Below are 24,056 nucleotides of genomic sequence, written 5' to 3' on the forward strand. Positions count from 1 at the left end.
GTAAACTTATGCTGTAATTAATATTTTAAACTAAATTAAATTTTTTATAAAAATTTTGTACTATCTCTAAAAATAGATTTCGTTTTAAAAGTTTAGACAGGCAGATAAATATCAAACTTTGTTTTCATTTAAATTTATTTGGTGGTTTTAGTTGGCTAGTTTGAAACATAATAGTTTTTAGAATACAAAACATCGCAAAAATTTAAGACAAGTGCGTTATTTTATTTGTGCGTAAAGAAAAATGTGACAATTAAACAAAACTAACAAACTGCTTAGATAAGCATTGTGACAGTTAGCGCAAAATTTAAAAACAATAAAATACACAGAGACAATTAATACAATACTAAAAACCTGCTAATATATACGAAGTCATTTATATTACAATAACTAAATAATTTCCAAATGAAATAATTAACATTCTAAAAACAACACTAAGTAAACGATACAGTTAACACAAGACTTTATCAAAATATACAAGACATAAAAACCACTTTCAGCTGAAGTAAAGTTAAACTTTTCTAAATATTTAATTAAAAATCTTCAGGTGATTCCGCTTCTCGCTTAAACTGTGACTTTGGAAGATTCTTGTTGCACAAATCTGTTTAAAAAAAAATTATTTAATGATGATTTGAATTTTAACGAACTAAAACATTGTTACACAAACTTAATAAAAATTATTGTGTTTTAACTCGGTCTATATGATTTTAATGGATGTTAGAGGTGATAAATAATCTTAGTCAGCGGGAAAAATTAAAAATATTATTTACTTGTAGGCTTGACTTAATATAAAAAGTTCCGTAATTTAAAAGTATACATCACAAAAACTAAATTTAACTTTACAAAAGTAAAATTAACGAAATAAACATTCAGTAAGCTTTAATTTCTACTGATAATTAAATGAAGAATATCTATCATTTACTTTCTGTAACAACTGTCTGTTTCAGCTGCTTTAAGCTATAAAATACGTCATTGACCTATAATCAATATCCTATCATATTATTTTTTTTACTGTATATAAAACTTTCAGATGTTATGAAACCAAGTAAGATAAAAATATCGAAAACAATAACTTCAGATCAACAACAATGGTAATAAAAAGTACACATGTAAAAAAATTGAACAAATTTGATACTATAATGTCGTCATAAGCATATATAATAATTGTAAAGTTTTATAATATTAAATATCGAACCATTCGTCCTATTAAAATTTTCGTTTAAAACTGTTTATATTAATCATTATAAGGTAAAAATTGTCCAAATGCTAATAAAAGAACTTTTAGCATAGTTTTTTTATCTTATAATAATTACAACTGAATTGTAACAACTTCTAATAAAAGTATTGTAAGCGTAAAGTTAATTTAATCCATATAGAATAATGTTTTACTTTATCATTTTAACGTTTACAGTTCGACTGATCGATAACAAAAGCATATGTTGCGTTTATGTTCTCAAAGTTGTCAAAAAAAATAAATTCTAACCTTAAAACTATTGTAGAAAGAAATTTACTCAAAGCTACTCTTAAAGTTTTTGGCATGCGGTCAAAAAACTTAATTTTCTGTCGATTCATAATTTAAACTTAACTACTAGTTACTTTAGTTTAAACTATGAGTTTATTAACTTTGTAGATTTTGGATTTGATTATTATTGGTAAAAATGTTTATGTTTGAGTTTTATATATAAAATCGTTAATTTAAGGAAAATAAATCTCAGAACTCTTAAAGTTTAATTTATTTTTGTTTTTAAAATATCAATATATTTATCTAGAAATTTTACTTGGAATTTTATTTTATGTGTTTGTTATACTCTAAAAGTAAAAACTAAACAAAGCTTAAGTAATTTACTGTGTACTATGTATCAACTCTAGCAAAAATAATTTTAAAACAAGAACTCAAAAACTACTTTAAAAAGTTAGCTTTGAAATCGTTATAATTTTAAGATAGTATAATAATGTTTAAATCTTAATAAAGTCTACTTTGTTGAGCTTCCCACCACAATAATTTGGTTCTTAAGAAGTTTTAAAGAAGAAGTTTACAGATTTAACAAAACTATAAGTTACGGCTTAAAGTCAAAGTAAATTTTGTTTTAAACTCTAAATAAATATTATTAAATTTTCTATTAACAAATATAACAAAGTTACAATTATGTCAGCCTATAAAAATTGTATCTAAACTATCAAAATAGTTTTATTAAACTAATAATCAATATAAACGTTTTATCAATTTCAACTTTGAGTATTAACTGAAACTTATTTATTTATTTTTGTGTGAGTTCAGAAATAGTTTTCAAACTTAACTTAAGTGGTTAAAAACTAAATAGTAAAAATAAAAAGTTATCTTACTTACGTTTACTAAAATAAATTTTCTAAGTACTTAATTTAGACATGCTTTTTATTAAAGTATTTAAATACAAAAGTTTTAACCTGTTTCACAATCGTATCCACAAATTTTGACATCTTGCATTTCAACACAACCAATTTGTATTTCACTTTTACCTTCAGACTGGCCACTTCTTATGCAATTCTTATATTCACCGTTTACATCTATAAGTAACTATTATTAACGAAAATAAATTACAAATACAATTAGACTGTATTATGGTTTAAGCGACTCAAAATTACGAAGGTTTAAAATGTTTTACAATTACATAAAACTAGAAACAGTTAATTGCTAATAAAAGTTTTCTTATCCAAATCCTTCAAAAGTTTTACGAACAAATATATTAGTTTCATTAAATAAAAACTTTCCTAAAGTTGTAATTTGTTTCTAAGAAAATATTAATACACTGCTTTACTTAAGTTTAACAAATTATCAATAATTCATTTATTAATTTAAACGAAATAATTTAAATAATAAGTCCAATACCTATCTCAACCATAACAAAGCAGCTTTTAATGTTTTTCGGTTGAACAACAGCACTAAGTTTTTTATCATCTTCAGTACAAGAAAGCGACTCGTAACACTTTAATGAGTTGCCTGCAAAACAATTACAGTTTTATAAAGCTAAGAAAAAAACTATTAAAACATTAAAACCTGTATATAATGTATGTAGTTTTTTGTATAAGCTTAACAGTATTTCATTAAACAAAGTAATACTGACTTTAATTCTTTCTTGAAGGATTTTTTTTTACTTACAATGGTTTTAAGCTTTGATAAGTTAGTAACTCTATAAAACAAATTTTACTTTGTTGTTTTTTGTCTATGATGTAAGATATTAAGCTACTTGAGAAAGTTTTATTAATTTCTTTTATACTTGAACAGTTAAAATATATACTGTTTTCTTTTTTTTAGTTGTTGTTTTAATATTAATTCTAAATGTCTATCATCACTAAAACTCAACTAACCACCATTAATAATGAATGCAACAACCAAGCACACGATGAAATACTTCATGTTAACTTTTTATTTTTAAGAAAAAATATACAATTTAAAACATAGAACTGCTAAGATGTTTTTGTAAAATAAGAACAAAATCATCATATTTATAGTGTGGAATTTATTTTTATTAGTTCATATATAAACAAAACTGAAAAACAATCTACTGTTTATTTGTTATCATTACAAAAAATGTTTATTACCAACTCCATTATTTCAGCAGTTATAGTTTTTAAAATAAACAATTCTTAAGTAAATAAATAAACACTATACTTTTTAAAATGTTTTGTAAATCAAAAAATTTTCTTTTGTAAGTCAAAAAATATATTTTCGTTATTTTTTAACTGTATTTTAGATTTTACTGTATTTATAAAACAACTATTTTAAACTAGTTAGTGTAAAGTAGTTTATTTAATATAAAAATATTTGTATTTTTACTTGAATATTTTAAATGTTTATATATTTGAAGCTACATTTTAGCTTAAACAATTTCTGCCTTTTACTTTACTTTAAGAATTTCCTTTACTTTGTACAATAGATTAACCTTGAACAGAATGTTACATTAAAAAAAATCTTAAACAGAAACAGAATTTAATATATTTCGTAGTTTTGTGTTATTAAAGTCAGAAATTTCTGACTCTAAAAATTTTGATAATAAAAATTTCAAAAAATTAATTTTTAAACTGTTTTATAAAACATTTAACTTTAAATATTTTAACTAATTTAAAACAGCTAAAAAGTTCGGTAAAAAAACTTTTATGCCTAAGATGAATAGTTTATTAACCTTTTTCATGCGTAGCTAAAATAATGCTTTAGAATTTTAAATAAATACTAATTCTAATTTTATATTTCTATAAACTGTTTAATAGTGGTTTAGAGCACATAATACAATTTCAAAAATTTTTAGTTTTAATTAATTAAAAAGTTCACAATACAAATGTAAAAAATGCTAAAATTTATTTTCACTTAAGTATACAAGTTTTTAAAACATTTTTTATAGACAAATTTATAAATGTAAAAAATGTATAAATTTTAAACTTATTTAACTTCTATAAGTTGAACAAATACTAATATTCCAAGTGTATTAGTAAATTCATTGAATTTAAATAAGGGTTTTATTTCATTTTAATATAAATAAATTAGTTTTTAAAGTTAAAAAACTAAAGCTAAGTTTATAAAATATGAATAGAATAATTTGTTAACAGTTAAAAAAGTTTAGTTTAAATATAATATTGAGGTTTGTATTTTATTTTTTGAAATATTTCTAAATTGAACTTATTTTTACGTAGTTTACTGTCATATATCTATGTACATTCCATCGACTGACACAGTATAAACAATTTTATTATTGGATTTTTGTTAGTTTTAGTTATGTTTTATATTTGTTTACCAAATTCAGTTTATTATGCGCTCATTGCAAACTAAACAAGACCATAATGTTGCAACTGTACTGTTGAGTTTGTTTGTATAAATAGTAACGCGAAAAGGGGAGTTAGAAAGCAACAAATGGGTTTGTTTATCTAAAAATTATTTTTGAAAATCTTTAAAGCTATCAAAGTAATCAGTGTATACTTGTAGATTTAATAAATTATTATGGAATTTATTTAGTTAGTTTTAAAAAACGTATTGATTGATAATTCTAAAAAGTTTAATGACCAGAATCAATGATTGAAACTTTTATTTTTAATTATTAAAGCTCTTAAACAACACTTTGTAAAAATTCAAAAGTTAAGCAATTTAATAGTTTTTAAAAAGAACATTACATTATGCTATGCTACATGATTTTTAGAATAATTTACTAAGCTATCTTTTTGAAAGTTTTTCACATTTTAAATGATTAAAATCATAGAATCATTTTATACTTTTAAACTATTTTTTTACTAATTCTTTTTAACGAGAAATTATTTAAATACAAATAACTGATCAGCAACTAATTTTACTTTTCTTTATTTTTTATAAATTGTTTAAAAATACAGTTTCGTTACGCTCTCAAGTAAGCCTAAGTTTTGGTTAACTTAAAAATTAACCAAGTTTTTCAATAAGTTCTTAAAACAAAACTAACTTTAAGCTTTCGATTTGAAAAAATTCAACCACAGTTTTCATATAATAGTTATTTTCTAAATGGTAGATTACCTTTTGCAGTTGCTTAAAAACTTTATATATGGTAGTAATAACTTAATTAAATTTTTATAAAACAAAATATTTATTCAAATATAGTTACTATTTCAAAGCGAACTAAAACATTATTTTTTCATATTTAATTCATTCATTAATAAAAGACTAAAAGCACATTTGATTTATTTCACTTATCTTATACTAAAAACGAAAAAAAAAAAATGTTTAAACTTTAACTGAATTAAATAAGTTTATCTGTTTTTGTATCAAAAAAAAATATAGATATTATCACGTGTTAATTATTGATGAAATAGTACGCAAAGCCGTTTTATAAACTCTTTATCGGAAAGTAATACAGATCGGTTATCATAGTTAAAGCACTTATTTAGTGTTTTATTGAACGCACAGTAACATATTAAACATGACTTCTATTTATATTTTATACACTACAAAAATGTTTTTTTTTAACTTTTATAAAACTTAGCTAGAATAGAATCTAATACATTTTTAAAAACAAACAGACTTATTTCATTTTAATATATTAAACTATTACTGTTTTTAACACAGTGTACTCAAACGTTAATTCTTTTTTACCTATAAAGTTATAGTTAAAATATTGCTTTACAATAAACTATAAAGTATTAGTTAGTTTACAATAAATAAAAACTTATATTTATTAAAAAACTGAATTTTTTATTATTTTTATCAGATTACTGGTATGATAGTTATTTTCTCAAAGCTAGTAATTTATAATTAAATGTTTTATACATATAAAGCTTTGACAAACATTAAGTTTTCAAAGTTTGTTTTATGTTAAATTTAAACTGTTAAACTTATATGAACGACCAATCACTGTAATATGTTTCTGTCTCTTAGTTTTTATCTAACTTATAATATTTGTGCTTAATTTAAAACTTAGACTTTTATTTTGTTATCATTATTGTGTCTAACTAAATGTTACCCTTAATATAATACCAAAATATACCAGTAAAAAATGTAACGTTTTTTAGACATAATATATAAATTTTTACTGGTAGCAACATAGCATTTTTTGGAATATTTTGTTAGTTTTTAAACTTATAGTAGTTATAATGTGTAAGTTTGATTAAACCAATGTAAATAGTATGTAATATTGAATAATATTTGTGCATGTATTTCCAGCTTTACGGGAGTCTTTATTTGAAATTTCTGGAAAACAAATGAAATTGGTTACATGAAAATTCAAATTCGGACAACTCAAATTCCGACAATTCAAATTCTTAAATAAATATTTGAAAGACTATATCTCAAGAAGTAATATGAATTTAGAAAAAAAATGCATATGTAGATCTTATTAATATCTACAAGCCACTTTTTCTTTTTTGCAAAATATAAAATATTTTTTAAGATATCAAAAATTACTAAAAATAACTATGTTTTTTACTTTATTTAAGCCATATCTTAAAAAAATATTTAATGTTTTTCAAAATAAAAAAACACTTGTAGATATTAGTAGGACCTACATATGTACGTTTTATATTTAACAAATATACATTACTTTTTTAGTTGTTACTTGTTTTATTTATACATTTCTTTTAAAGAACTTGAATTGTCGGAATTTGAATTGTCGTGAACCCAATGAAACTATGCGTTTCAAAATGATATTGTAAATACTGTATTTATTTATAGCAAGTGTTTAAACTTTTAGCCAACATCTTAACAACCTTTATTTATTTAAATACCTTTACTTTATATACAAAAAAAAACAAAAAAAAAATTATTAAATTAAAATTATCTTTATAGAAATCCATACTAATATACTATCTTTTTTTTTTTTAATGATAATCAATTTAGTAAATTTGATAAACCCGTTTTTTTAATTAAATGCTCATAGTAGCGAATAACAATTAGACTTTACAACAGTTTATGATTTCATAAATTTTTGTATAAAAATTAAAACTAATTAAAAAAACATTGAAAATTAACAATGCATTATAAAAATTATTTTGTAAAACTTTAACTTAGTTGATCATATAAACTATTTAATTAAAAACTTAATTTTTCAATATTCTAAAATAACAAGTTTAAAGATTGAATCAGTATGTTGTAATTCTTATAAGTAAAAATCAATAAAATGTAAGTTATAAACTTTGGATTTACATATTTTCTTATTTTTAAAGTTTTATATTTTATGCTTATACGTATGTAATATTCCATAGTATTGAATTGAAATTGTACCAGTTTATAAATAGCATAAAGCCTTTTATATAAGCCTACAGTTTCAATTTATGAAATATAAACTGAAGTGAGTCAAGAAAAATTGCTTAATCAACCAAAGCAACTATTAAGTTTATAAACTAAACAATACAATTACAGACGTAGCTCCTGTGGCGCAATCGGTTAGCGCGCCGTACTTATATGATAGTATCGGAGAAATGCGGAGGTTGTGAGTTCGAGCCTCACCAGGAACACTTTTTATTTATTGTCAGAAATAAGCTACACTTGTTTTTTTTCTAACAATTTCAATAAAATGGTACATACTTAATAAAACTAGCTTTTAATTGTAAATTTTTTAAGTTTAATGTTTCAAATCAAAATAATATTCAGTTTATTTTTGAATTTTCTCCTAACTCTTTTTATAAAGCAGATCCCTTTTAAAATAAGCTCTATTAAATTCAGCTGTTTTAAAACTTATTTTTCAAGATTGACGTTTAAGATGTATGTTTAAGTATAAAATAGCATTTACATCAGCTAGCTTAACGCCATACTCAAGTTTCAAACTGTGTCTTCTAAAAATCTCAACACAGACATGTATATATATATATATATATATAACTCGGGTTGAAAACGGTGTCTGAATATTTTCTTTAGGATTGGCGAACTAAAATGAAGTTGACAAGTATTTAAATTTTAAAAAAGACATTCAAAACAGACGTACTTTGATTTTTATAATTCATTAAAATAGTAAGAATCATAGTTGCTATTGTATAGAGTTTATTGCACAAAAAATAGTAATATGGCACATAGTAATTTTTAAAAGCTGTCCACGTATTAAATTATATTTATTTTTGTTTATTGATTATTATGGAAATTCTATATATTACAAAAAATAAAGCTTGAACTATCTAAGGCTTTTGAATTCATTGAAGAGAAATAATTATATGGGTTTTTAAGTGTATCGCCGCAGAAGCTCATATTTTATTTATAAATCTATTTTAAATAAAATATGAGCTTCTGAGGAGATAAACTTAAATCAATTGTTTTTCTATTGTTATAATTATATATAGTATGAGCTTTTTTTTAATATACTAAATAAATCGGCTCATTAAACTTGTATGCCTATGTATTTAAAAATAAAAATATGTATGCAAAGTTTTATTTAGTACATTAGCAGTTGCAGAAGAAAAATTTAGTCAAGTATATAAAAAACAAATTTGCATTATAAAAGGAACGGAATTTTACTATTCAGAGTTATAAGAAACAATCAAGATAATCAAGATAAAATTAAGATAATTTTGAAAATTATATTAGTTTAAATTATGTTTAATACTAAATTTACTTTTACATTAAGCAACAGTTCTGATCTAAGTACTTTATTGAAATAAACTTTTTTTTAGAAGTTGTAAAATGTGGTTTTTTAATTTTGTGTATAAATTGTTTGTTGATACATGAAAAAATGAGTATTAAATTTTGTAATCATATAAAACATGAATTATAAATAAGAATGTTTTTCACACCGCATAGTTTAATCAAGCAATAAGAATTTTCAATAAGCTAAATTTAGAAAAGAAAAACAACATGCTTTAACTATAAGTAAAGTTTTAAAATAATTAATTTGTATTCATCTAAGGTTTTCAACTAAAAAAAAGGTTTTCTAAGTAAGTTGTCGAATTAACTTATAGTTCTTTGAATTCTTACTCTTTATAAAACTTTAGTTATTTTATTTGAATTTAATAAAAAATAAACGGCTTCCCTAAAGTTTATATATCAATATATTCTTCTACTAGGTTTTATGTTGTTGAGCATAGTGATAAATAAACCTAGAAAATATTTATTATAACATTGTGAACTAAGAAATAAGGTATTAACAAAAAGCAAGACTAGGTTTAAAATTTATAGTTAATAAATATGAGTAAATATAAAATAGTTTCAAATAAATTAAAACAGTTAAGGTTGAATACTTATCTCTTAAAAATATTTTATTGCAAAATAGCTCCCCGTCGGGGAATCGAACCCCGGTTGCCCGCGTGACAGGCGGGAATGCTCACCACTATGCTAACGAGGATAAAATACGGCCAGTACGGGGATCGAACCCGCGACATTCACGTGATTAACACGACGCTCTAACCAACTGAGCTAACTGGCCATACGTTTAAGTAGGCAAATATTTATTTTATAAAGCTGAAAGTTTTTATTGATTCGTCATAATCAATATTCCGCGACAAAGCCTTTGAAAAAAATATTAATTTCATATGATAAGTTAACAAGTTATATCAACTTCAACAGTTAAAACTTTAATAATAAAGCTATTATCACTAAACGGCCACAGGTCTGATTTGTTATTGTGCAGGTAACAAGTTGGAAAATTATCAATGTTACTTCATAATGCGTTACATATTTGACAGAACTGTAATCAGGATAACCGGCAACACGTTTTGGAAGTCAAGTGTTATCCAACTTGATGACGTAATAACGCAGAGAATGTCGTAATTTTTTTTTCTTATAATTATTGCGAACAAGATTATTTTTTTTAATACCCGTTACCTTTGCAATAATAACTTATAGAATTTCGTAAAAACAACTTTTTTTGGTAAATTTTATTTGCAAATATACGGCTCTAAACTTGTCGGTAAAAAAAAAATCTTCATTTTTTATAAAACATTAAGAGCGAACAAGGTTATTAATTTTTTTCTAATATTGTAACATATGTGAGTTTATATAAATACTAATCATTTAAATTTTTTATACTTTATACTAATTTTTCTGAGATTTTACACAAATAAGACTTTGTGAATAGCAACAAGTATTTCTAATTATTAGTCACAACAATTCTTTTTATAGGTTTTTAATTTTACACAAACAGTTTTTCAAATTGTTTTTCCGAAAACCTTTCGAAAAACTGTTTTTATTTCTTCATAAATAAGTAACGTTGGTAAATTGTTTTATATACTAATAACTTTTATTAAAAAAAATTTTATCTTTATCATATACTCCAAATTTAAAAGATTTTTCATTACATTTAGAAAAATTTCATAACATTGTTGTTGTAAAAACAACTCTCTTTATAAGTTATATATAAACTTTTTTATTGTTATATTAAATTGTTATTTGTATACTTTTATATATGTGTAAATTATCATAAAAACTATAATAGAGTTAGTTATAAAAGTTGTTAAAGCATTTTTAAAGCTGTCTACTATTGTCATAAACATGTTTTCAAAATACAGTAGTGTATTTTTCTTTAATCTATTTTTCTCAGCTTTTAATGCTTAGCGTTTAAATATCAAAAAGTTCAAAGTTGTAATGGTTTATGAAGAGATGTACGAGAATTTTTTTTGTACACAACACCCTTCAACAAAAATTTTTTTGAGCATTTTCGTTTTTTTTTTCGTTTGTGTTCAATTGATTTATTAAAAAGTAAATTTTTATTGAAAACTGTTTTGCAAACTAAGTTTCGCTCAAAATGTTTTTCAGTACATTTAATGGAAAATTCTTTATCAAATTAAATTAGTCTGGCGTTTGTTTCTTCATTTGAAAGCGTTTTCTGCTGTTTTAGTATATCTAAAAATAAAGAATATTTTAGTTTTTGTTTTGAATGTATAAGAGCTTGAGGATTTTTTAGTACTTTAAAATTTAATTCTTAATATTTAATAGGTTTATGGAAACAAAATTGATTATTATCATGATTTAAAAAACTTATTAGTGTCTTAAAGTAAAGTAACAAATTGTAAAAATAAATGGTTTTATTGTACGAAATACTAATTTGTAACTAATTTAAAAATGATTTAAAAACTTTTATCTATTTTCAAAGTTTTTGTCCTTTCTGTCATTTGCAAACAAATACGCTCAATTTATATAGTTTTACTGTGTAGTTTAAAAGTAATTTTTATTTTTCTTTGAATAGTTCATTAAAAATCTTTGTTCGTTTCGACAAAGAATTAACAAAAATAGTCTACTGCATAAACAGCTAAAATAAGTCATCTGTGTTGTAGTATAATCTAGAAATTAAAACCTTTATTTTTTTGCATTAAAAACTATGTTTGACATATATAAAAGCAAAATAATATAAAAACAATAAACTTTGCATTTGTGTTATAAGTACTTCTAGTTTTAAATATTTGTTAGTTTTATCAGTTGAGATTATGTGTTTTGTTTAACAACAGAATAGTTTACTTATTTATTTTAATCTTTTCAAAATTTTGATATTTTTTTTCATATGCTTATATATTGTTTTAAAATTTAGGTGCTTAATTCGATGATAGATTTTTTGGAGTTCCTTTAAATTTTGTTTTGGTTAAATAAATTTAGATCAGTTTAGTTTAAGCACAAAAAATCAGCTAGTATTATAAAATTAAAATACAACTTTACTTTTTTTTTTATCTTCTATAAAGCTTATAAAACACTATATTTAACAACTAAAAATATTAACGATAAACTAGTATGGTTTTTATAAAATGTTTTTTTAGTTTATTTTTACAATCATAAAAATTTTTCTAACATATTACAACAAACAAGTTGTTTTACTTTTCTAAGAGGTCGAATAACACCTTTTTACTAATATTTTGCAAATAAGTGCTTAGTACAGTTTTCTATTTACTCAACATGATTAAAGCTTAAATGCGACTAAGAATGTATAAGTATGTGATATTAACTAAAATAATTTATTTTTTAAAATAGGTGGTTCTAACTTATTGAAAATATTAATAATCATTACTTTATCAAAAACTTCTTGAATTTTATATGCTTGTACTTTTATTAATTAGCCTTCAAAATATTATAAGTAACTTAATTTAAATAATAATATTAATACTTAACTTTAGCACTTTGACTAAAAATGTATTTTTTTAAATACTAACAGGTAACTACTAAAAATAATTTCTATGAAATTTATTAAATAGACTATTTTAGTATTTTTTTCGTTTTCCGCAGAGAGTAGGTACTGCTGTAAAATCTAAAATGAGGTTACTGATTTTTAGTTGAAAATATGACTTAGAATTAACTTTTAAAATTTGAAATATAATTTCTAGGTCTTTGTAAACTAACGAAACTACAATGAAGTCGGTATTTGTGTTACTAGTAATTAAATTGGTTTTAAATTATGGTTAGTTATACTTTTTTTATACAAGTGAATTATCGTAAAACTAAAGTTATTTATTTGTTAAAATATTTGGTAAATTAACACATTTTTTTTTAATCAATGCAGTTTTTTATGTTTATTTTTTATTTATAACAAATGATTACTCTGGTACTAAAAACTAATGAGAAACTAACTATTTTTGTAAAAATAGTATAGACAGTATTATAATTTTTATTGCTTTAATGCTTCTGTTATAAAAATTAATATATATTAGCTTATAAATTAGTTTTTATGCATTATAATATATACTTTTAACTTTATAACTAAATACAACTAATTTCTTAGGTTTTGTCTAACATAAATCAAAATTTTTATATAACAGGTCAAATTGTAAACTTAAAACTTTTAATAAAAGATATCGTAATGAGGGTATTTGAAATATAAAACTCAAAATAGAAATACTAAATATAGTTACTTTACTCTTAAATCTGCTAATTAACTCTATTTTTTTGTTTAAAACACAATTTTTAGTTTATACTAAAAATTCAACTAACTACGAGATTCTTATACATAATTTTTGGATAAAATATTTTAACTGAGCGCAAACAAGAGTTTAATCAATTTATTTCAATATTAACAGCAAACGGACTGGTATGCTACGATTCTAAGGCGTGTTACAATGACGTTGGATACACCAACTATTCCGAAATTGCAAAATATTGTTACGCAGGATTTAAGGGCTGTAAGTTAGAACTTTAATTTTATTACCTTTTTCAGTTTTAATTTTTAAGTTTTTGTTCTGTCTTCTAAAATTAAGTGATCAAAAAGTAGTAAGGAAAGCATTTTGTTACTTGTGAAAGAACCACACAAGTACGAACTGTTCAAAAATAATTATAACACATAATAAATATGTACAAATAATTTTTATTTTGTTAAAAATGGTTTAAATATATCAAGACTTGCAAAACTAGAAGTTGTTTTAGAAAAGTTTATTATAACGAGTTTTCAAGACCTTTACTCTTTCTGTTTTCCTCTGCTAGGATTTGGGTCGGAAGCGTAGTTAAAGTTTTAAGCCAAAATTATGAGAAAAAGTTGCTCGCAGGAGGCGCTGTATAGCACTTTAGCATTTGTTTTGGCTGCAGCTGCTTTAAACAATTGCAGCAATCTCTAAAAATTCAAAGTCTGGCAAGATATTAAACAAGACTTATAAATTTTTAATGATAGTAACATATACAAGTTTGTATAAATACTAATCATTTGAAGTTTTTATACTTTATACTGATTTTTTTTTCTCAGGTTTCACACAATTAAGACTTTGTGCATAGCAACAAGTGTTTCTAAATATTAATCACAACAATTCTTTTTTTAAGTTTTTAATTTTACAAAAAAAGTTTTCAAAACTGTTTTTCCTTTCGAACAACTGTTTTTATTTCTTCATAAATAACTAACATTTGTAAAATTTTTTATTACTAGTAATTTTTGTAAACTTTTTTTCATACTAATATATACTCCAACTTTACAAGATTTATCATTACTTTTAAAACATTTTCATAGCATTGTTGTGTTGTACTACATAACTCTCAGATATAAAGAAAATGTTAAAAATAAGCGTTATTCTACATTTTTAGTTTAAAATTACTTTTTAAGTAATGTATAAACTTTTTTATTGTTATATTAAATTGCTTTTTGTATTGTTTTAAATATGTGTAGAGTTAGGTATAAAAATTATTAAAGCATTTATAAAACTGCTTTAAACTGTTGCTTTTAATTTTTACACTTTTAATGACTAGTATTTTAAAATCCAATAGAAAATATAACAAAAGTTGTTCACAATCAAGTTTATGAACCGTGTATACGCTAAGTTTTGTATTTGATGCAGTTGTCTTAAATTTTTATCTATGAAAAAAAGTATGTACTAATGTTTTATATGAAACTGATTTTGTCTTTTAGTATCAGAGAGATTTAATTAAAACATATATTAAAAGTTTCTAAGGCATCAATTATACATCTTATACACTTAAACTTTATATAAGTAGTATTCTTTTGATAAAAATCTAGTTTAAATAAATTGTTTTTTCAATTATTTACACGGCATACCTTATAAAAACTTTAAAGGCCATTAGTTTGGCATATTACTGTACAAAGGCATTTAATACCTTCCGACTTTCAAATACAAACCACTCAAACTCTTGTAAATTTGAAATAGTTTAACTAGACGTTCTTTTTTAATGGTTGGTATTTTTTTAAAGACGGCGAAGAAACCGAATGTTCCAGACGTTTTTATTACGGAAACTTTGGCTGGGATGAAGAATATAGGAACAGGGTATTAAACAATATGACGTGCAACTATAAGGGATGCTACTACTACTGTAATAAAGGTAATATTATATATATAAAAGAATATATTTAGGTATGTATATATTATATGTATTTTTTTACTATTGTAATGATGGTAAAATATACACTTTTAAATTTTATTTTTTAGGTATATACAAACAACTTATTTTTTCTTAAATACTTTTATATAAGTATAAACAGTTTTTACTACACTTGGTTTGAAATATTTAGTCAAACTAAAATAAAATAAAAAAATTTAGCATATTTTGCACTATATTGTATTCTTAAGTAAATGAAAAACTATAATTCAAAAAAAAAAAATTTAAAACTCTAGCTTTCGAAAACTATCAAACATAATATGAACTAATTTTTATATTTAAACGTACTTGCTTAAATGCAAATTTATTTTTTTCTTTGAGTTTTTTTTTTGTAAATAAATGATAAAAGTTTCTTTGTGACAAAAGACACAACAACGGTTGAAATTGTTTTTTTTAACAGATTTTTGTAACAGAGATGTTTTCAAAGTTGTTTCTGCGGAATCTAAAAACAAAGGTATTAAGCATTTTTTAGGTTTTTTTTTAGTTTTAATGTAAACTACATTTTACTATTTTTCCAAGAACTAAATAAGTAGTGAGTTGAAACGTGTCTCCATAATGTAATTTTGTATTCACATCAACATTTTACTAAGTTTAAAACAACATTTTAAAACCGTAACCAATAAAAAAATTTATCACTTGTCATTCTAAAAAAATAATTTTAAAAGAACCTATTTGATTAAAGAAAAACTAAATTTTGAGTTAAAGCTTTTGTTTTATGCACTATAAATCAATTATGACAAAAATATTGATAACAAACAGATTATTGGAATAAAGACGTTGTAAAAGATGCTATAAAAGATGTTGTTAAAGATGTAGTCGAAGATGTCGTATCTAAAGAGCTTTCAGCAAGATTTTCCGCAGGATTTAAAATCAAAACCAATAAACTCAGCGCTTTTTGTTTTACTTTTGTTTTTTTCGCGCTTTTAATATAAATTTAGTTTTACAACTATTTTTAGCCGCTACTTACTATTCAGTTATATATATTCAGTTTTAGCTTATATAGTTTCTAATTTTCTTATGCTCAAACTTTTAAAGTTATTATTTTAGGAAACTGTTCAAATATTTTTGTAATAAAGATAGTTATGATAAAACTTCTAGTTATACTTATATAATAATAGATTGTTTACAAAATTTTACCATTTAAAATTTGTTAAAAAAAATACTGTTCACATTACTTTTACAAATATATTTATTATCAACTCATTTTAATAAACCAACTTTTGTACATGTTAAATAAATGACATGAAGTTAATCTTTTTTTTGTAGTTTTACCATAATTTTATTTACTTTTAAAGTATAAGTACCTTTTTAACAAAATTATCATCATATTTAATACAATTTAAAATTTATTGAAGATTACAACAAAGCTATAAAAAGTGTTAAACTTACATTTGTTTGTATAACGTAAGTAAATGCAATGGCTTTAAAATGTTTGTTTTTGTTATTTCTAAAATTTATAAAATTAAAGTTGATCATTGTTTTAGATTTTTTAATATTTTAGAAATAACAAAGTATTCTTAGATCAAGAAATAAAATAAGTTTTTGTACGTTTTTCAAAATTCATCAATCTTCTTTGAACGTATTCAGAGAATGAAACCATGCATAAAGTTACATTTATCAAACAAAAGTACAAAACGAATTGTTTATAATTTTTTTTGTATAAGATGAAATATAACGAATGCAAATTCTAATTTTAACAGTTTTAGTTACTTATAAAATTAAAGCTACTTTGATTAAACACTTAAAAAAGTACCTGTTAATAAATTCATACAGATCATATTAGTTGATTACCAATGAATTTCACACATAACGTTTACTAGTTGTATTTGTTTTCGATAATTAATCAAAACCACGTATAGTAGAGTGGGAAACTTTATAAGTAGGAGTTATAACAAAAAAATCTTAAGCAGGCCGAAGTTGTTGAAAAAGTTCTATTTCGCAGATTTTTTATGAAAATGTTTACTATGAAAACTCCTAAAAAACCCTCAAAAGTAAAATTGCAGTTCAATGAACAATCTATTATCTCTATGATAACAAGTATAAAATTAAAAGCAATTTTAAAATGATGTGTTACTAAAAACATGATCTTTGTTTGATCATTATAAATTATTTTCATCAAAAACGTAGTTCGTGGGTCTGTCTAGGCCAGTATATTAATCTTACTTTTTATACTTTAGTTTTAGTAGAGTTGAAACAAGTATTGTAAATAAAAACTTTGTTAAGTTTTTTTTTAATGTATTTCTCAATAAGCTTTGAAATCCAGCTCTAAAATTGTTTATACTATACTGTCTTCATTTGAAACTTTTTTTTTTGTAAACAACTATGGTTAACTATGGTAATAACTTATTCTATAGCTTATGTTTTGGCTACTTATCTAGCCATAAATAAAGCTACTAGCAAAATGTTTCTGTCCAGCTTATAATTTTAGACATGTTACAAAAAACATCCGATAATAATTTGTCCGTGTTTTCATCTTCATAGTTTGTGACAATTTAAGAAAAAAACCGTAATAGAGACTAATCATCAAAAACGTAGTTCGCGGGTGTCTGCTGACAGGTCTCAGGCCCGCATATTAATCTTACTTTTTATACTTTAGTATTAGTAAATAAGTATTGTAAACAAAAACTTTGTTAAGTTTTTTTAAAAGTATTTCTCAATAAGCTTTGAAACCCAGCTCTAAAATTGTTTTTTACTATATTGTCTTCATTTAAAACTTTTTTTTTAAACAACCATGGTTAAACTACGGTAATAACTTATTCTATAGCTTATGTTTTAACTACTTATCTAGCCTTAAATAAAACTACTAGCAAAATGTTATCGTCTAGCAAATAATTTTAGGTATATACAAAAATACAAAAAACATCCGATAATAATTTGTCCGTGTTTTCATTTTTTGTAGTTTGTTAAAATTTAGAAAAAAGCCGTAATAGAGACTAATCTTGTTTGAAAATTTTAAAGCAAGCTAACAAGTAAACAGTTTAGGGTGGCAGAATAAGAACAGTTTGATGATGTTTGTTTTATTAGTTTTAAAAGTTTTATATTCAGAAAACTATTGGGATTTAATAAAATAAACAGTTTTAATAAACTGTAACATTTAAAAATGTTTTTATTTTATTAATGACCTATTTCATAAAATAGTTGATTGTGTTAACAAAGTGTGAAAGTTTTGAGAAGAACATTAATGAACACATACAATTAAACTTGTTAAATGATATGGTTAACAAAACTTGTATTTTTGATTACGACTGAACCCTAAAAATTCATTATTGCCTTTTGTAATAAACATAACTAAAAAAAAACTTTTACCACACAATGCAACCATTTTCCTTATTTTAACAATTTACATTGCTCAGATTAAAAACTGTTATGTATAACAAATGTTATAATTATTTGTAGAAACAAATTTCAATTACTACTACTGTAAGCAAGTAAAAACACTTCCAAAATGTTTATTTTGCATTAATGGTAATTAGTAGCAAACAAAAAAATATATATTTCTGTTTAAAATATACCAGATGTAATAATATTCTTAATCTTGCTATATCTATGAGTTTCCAAAAAAAAACTGGAATACTGAACAAACCGAGAATTTGACAATTTAAGCTCCAAAAACTAGGAAACAACTAAAATGTGAGAAATTTTGGAAAAAAAACCTGAAAACTAAATCAAAAATCACTAAAAAAACATTGAATTTTAGAGTATTTTTACATTTTAAGTTACGAAATTTCAAGTAAAGTATATTAAATAAACATTTTTGTTTTTTTTTTTAATTGGTATACTATTTGAAAGAGTTTTTGTACCTTATATTATTTTACATTCTTAAAATAAACTAAAATAACATGTTGTTTAAAAAACCAGGAAGAAATTAATAGAATCAGAAATAATTTTGAAAACTTTTGGCAACCCTGTACATTTATATTGTTTTACAAAAAAAAAGCAAATACTTTTTTATCATTTGTAAGAAAACTTTATTTTAAAATAAAGAATAAAATTTTTATTAATTCCTTGACCCCAAAAAAAAATTGTTTTATGTTTATGTAGTTTTGTTTCTAAGTATTAATATTATAGCAAAGGGTGTTTAAAACGTTTTACCAGCTTTTAGAAGGCCTGCTATATTACTTATAACATCTAAAAAACTTCTTTATTGTTTTTTACTTTTTACTACATCTATAATAATTAAAACTGAACCATGTATAGTGTTAAACATTTAAAGTTTTATTTCTTGTAAGCATAAAATATCTCATTTGTACATTCTGAGTGTGTAAATATATAACATACTTATTTTACTGTAGTATATAAGCTTATATTAAGCTTATATTATACACAATCAACTATTTTATGAAATAGGTCATTAATAAAATATAAACATTTTTAAATGTTACAGTTTATTAAAACTGTTTATTTTATTAAATCCCAATAGTTTTCTGAATATAAAACTTTTAAAACTAATAAAACAAACTGTTTTTATACATTTAACATTTAATGAACTAGAATAAATTAACTTATTCATATGTAGCTACTTACATGACATCAAGTTTTAGGTACTTATACTTAAAACTATTATAACATATAAAAAGCTTCTTAATTAATTTCTATAGCCATTAGTGAAAATAACAAAGATATAACAACATTGTTGTGATTATAAACTTTATCTTTTAAGCATTTACATCTCTATGAACCAACAATGGTGTTTATTACTTAGCAGTTGTACAGAAAAGTTTCAATATTTACAAAATAGTTTTCTGTATATACTTGTATGCAAAGATGTTGTACATGATATAAGTATTAAAAAGCAGATCATAACTTTTGGCTAGTATACTTAAATTCGGTCTGAGCTTAAAATAGCTAAGTCAGCAAAAATTGCTTTTTTCATGTTATTTTAACTTAAAATATTTGAATTTTGTCTTTTGATTTATTTCTATTATTTTTTGTGAAGTTGGTTAGGGACAAGGGTCTAAATTAATACAAATTAAAAAAAAGCTTTTAAAAATTTGGTGACTCAGCTTTTATCAACTTTTTTTCAGCTCACACTGACCTTAAAGTGTACTTTCCATAACTGTTTGGTATAGTTTAACAAAAATAAATCTAAACATTAAATTGAAGTTATAACAAGTTATAAAACTAGTAGTTTATTAAATTATTTAAGTTTTAAAGAGACCAAACTTTCTCATTCAAGTTATAACAATCAACAAAAATATTTTTTCGTTATATATATCATAACAAATCATAAAATATATAAATTGTGCAGGGTTATCACAAAACCTAGAATTCTGTAAAAATCTAAAAGGTTGAACGTAAATCACTCAAAAACCAGGAAAAACTTAGAATTTTACACAAAATTAACATGCTAAGTAATAAAATTTTGATTTAACACAAAAAATCTATCATATAGTTCTTTTTTTTTTTGTCATCATCAAGTTTATTTTTTAAATACATATTTAAAGACGCTTTACAATATCTTTTCAATGTTGTTACTTTATTTAACACACTGTTTTACCTTAAGTTTATTATTAAACTAAAAATAGACCCTAAAACGTGTTCTTTAAAAAACCTGGAGAAAAGTGGCAAAAACACAGTGACAACCCTGTATGTAACACATGTACTAAGTATTTGATGATGCAAATAAAAATTATTTAATAGTTGAAAATAATTTTATAAATATAGAAAAACAAAAACTACAAATGGTTTTTACTTTCATGGATAATGCAATTTTAAAGAAAAAATTGACTTTTCATGATAAATTAAAAAAAATTATTAAAATTATCGAGTTTCCACAAAATTAAATTTTGTTTACATAATGCTTGATAAATATTTAGTGGTCTATTCATTTTTTTTCAATTTTTTTTTTTTTTTTTGAGTAATAAAAAGTAATTTGCACCTTTTAAAAAGAACAAAAGAGGCTGTAATATTTAACTATGTGTTTTGATCTATTTGAGTTCTCCTCTAGTTTAATAGTTTGAATTTTTTTTGTGTTGTATTGAAATTTAAAAATTATAAACTGCTTATAGTTTTAACAACAACTTATGAAAGTTTAATAAAGTACTATAAAAGTAAATTAAAAGATTAAGATAAACAGTAATAGAAGTAAGTGACCCTTGAAAATTCCTACACAGCTTTCTCTGTAAAGGAAATGTCTTGTATAAATTATATTTTTAAGCTTTAGTGAATAATTTAAATTTATTATTTTTAATTGTATCTGTTAGATAAAAAAAAATTTTAAACTTTATCAGCAAAACTATAACAAAAGTTTTGATAATAATTATTTTAAAATAAAATCAGGGTTTCTACTGCGCAAAACTTGTTTGAAAATACTTTCTATATATATATTTTTCATTTATAGTGGGAACATTGTAAGGAAAATAAGTAAATTAATTTCACCCAACATATTATAATCCTTTAAAAACTATAAACAGTTTAAAACATATTAATTAATTAACTCATAGTCTATAATGATTTGTTATTTATTTGATACATAATTATAAAAAAATTAAAGATAATAATTAAATCTGAATGAACAATCAAGTTATCAAATTAAGATATACTAAAAATGGATATGCCACAATACAATGTTACTGAAAAACAAAAATTAAGAAAAATACAATTAGTTTACGCAATTATAAAAACCAAAGAATGTCTTCTGAAGAATGAAAGATGCAGAAAAGAAAGTATAACTTGTTAAGATCTATTCTAAAAAGAAGAAAAAATTAATTTTCAATTATAATTCATTACAAATGAGATAAAAAAAAATGTTCAGCTTAATTTAAATTCAAAATGAACCTTATACACCAAAATACATCAATTCATCAAAATTATCGATCACCTTAAACAAAAAAAAAACAATCGAAAGCAGTCATGGCAACATGTAATATGGGTATCTGAGTAAGAGTCTAAAAATGTTTAAAAACAGAAAATTTAAGATGACTAATGAAACAAAAATTATTTTAAAAATTAAACTTTTATTTGAAAATTAAAAGAAAAAGTACAATATAAGTGACAAAGTTGATCATTTTAATACTTTGATGTTATTTGAAAACTTTACTTTAAATTTTTTTCATTAACTGTTCTGATTTTTTTTATTTTTTTTAATAATTTATGATTTTTGTATACATAAATAAGTTTAATAACCGATTTGAGATAACTAAACTAAATGATTTTTTAAAATCAATGTGTGCAATCTAATACAGATGTAAATGAAAATCACTAGTTACCACATACTTTTTTACACTAAAATTATTTTATGATTTTGTTGGCTTCCTACCAATCAATAAAAGTGTTAATGCTTTTGTTGCTATTTTTTTTCAAAAAAAAAAGTAAATTTACAAAAATAAGTAGCATGTAACAAATAACTTTTTTTATTAAACTTGTTTTCAAAACTGGTTTGTACAAATCTTTAGCAAAACTTTGCTTATCAAGAAAAAAACATTTAAGTTTTGTTAAACTATAATTATAGTAAAATTTGTTAGAAACAATTTTAATTGGGTCATTGTTTATTTACACTAAAAAGCTCTAGTTAAATTTTGAATTTTTAGAGACCTATCCAATTTGAAATTGGGAAAAATAGTATCCTAGTTTCTAACCTTTTTTGTTAACAATTTATTTTTTTGTAACGCCACATATTTTAAAATCTAAAAATAAAATTTAATTTTTTATCGTGTAACTGCAAAGTTTTATAGTTTGTTTTCTACACTGCAATGATATTTTATAAAGTATTAAATGAAAATAAACTATTTGTAGTAAATAAATACTTTTTTAAGTTTCAAACTTAATAATTATTTTGCTGTTCAACTTTTTTAAAATACTTTAAGTATACTTCTTAAGCTTTTTTGAAACGTTTTGAAAGCTTTTTATAAGATTTAACTATTCACACTAAAGTAATTAACTCAAAAATCACTTTAAAAGTGTTACCATAATTTTTTCTGATTAAAAATATTCTAAATAAAATATTAATTAAGATTATTGTTGATTTTTTACTAACTTTGGAACCAGTTCTAAGTGGTAACAGTTTATAAAAATTTAAAATTTCCTTTCCTTCTGTATTTCTAACTAAACGTATGTATTTTTATTAAACAGGACATATTTTGGAAACTGTTATATAATGTAACACAGACAATTCTGAGTAGTCAATTGGTAGTCTGAGTTCTGAGGAATTAATTCTTTAAACTATGAAGTTATTTTAAAGCAGGGTCCTGTGCAAAAAGTACATTAGGCTTAAATTTTTAATCAAAGCATACTTTTATATTGTCCTTATCAGATTATACATGACAAATTAAACTTATTAAAAACTATTAAAATTTACGTGAATTTAAGAACGATTTTTCACCTATTTAAAATAACATGTTGTGCCATACAGCATTTTTTGAGCACAGCAAACAAATTTAGTTCATACTAAAGTGCACAGGTGCATACTATGAGAAATATCCTTCTAAAAAAATAAATGTTTACTGTTGTTTTTCTAAATGAGAATAAAATAAAAAAGAACAAAATTAATTTTACAATTTTTTTTTTGTAAAAATGTATCACTTGGTTAATAATTGATTGAAAAAGTCTAACTACAAACTTTTTTTTGTGTTTTTTTAAATGTTTTAACGTTTTTAATTTATAGAAACAAACTGTAAAGTTAACTACAGTTTTAGTTAAATATTTTTTTGATTTTTTTTTCATTTTTAACTTTTGATATTTTTTAAATTACATAATAGTTACATAAAGTCTTAAAACCTGAGTTTATAAACAGTTATACAGTACAAATAAGGTACTGTATCCAAACACCAATAACCACATTACAACTAATACTAACTAAATCAATAAATTCTCCAGCATTTGTAGAATAAAAACTTGAATGAATTCTAATGGAAATCCA

The 24,056-nt window shown here is 22.5% G+C and overlaps 1 non-coding gene across 1 annotated transcript; it reads left to right on the forward strand.

Moving 5' to 3' along the window:
- The first annotated feature begins 7,848 nt into the window (after positions 1 to 7,848).
- On the forward strand, positions 7,849 to 7,938 carry Trnai-uau (transfer RNA isoleucine (anticodon UAU)). Its single transcript is given in 2 exon segments — positions 7,849 to 7,886; positions 7,903 to 7,938. It is a non-coding gene; the product is annotated as a tRNA-Ile (tRNA).
- The last annotated feature ends 16,118 nt before the right edge of the window (positions 7,939 to 24,056 follow it).

The sequence above is a fragment of the Thalia democratica genome, chromosome 5, assembly GCF_965202585.1.
Source record: "Thalia democratica chromosome 5, ktThaDemo2.hap1.1, whole genome shotgun sequence".
Lineage (NCBI taxonomy): Eukaryota > Metazoa > Chordata > Thaliacea > Salpida > Salpidae > Thalia > Thalia democratica.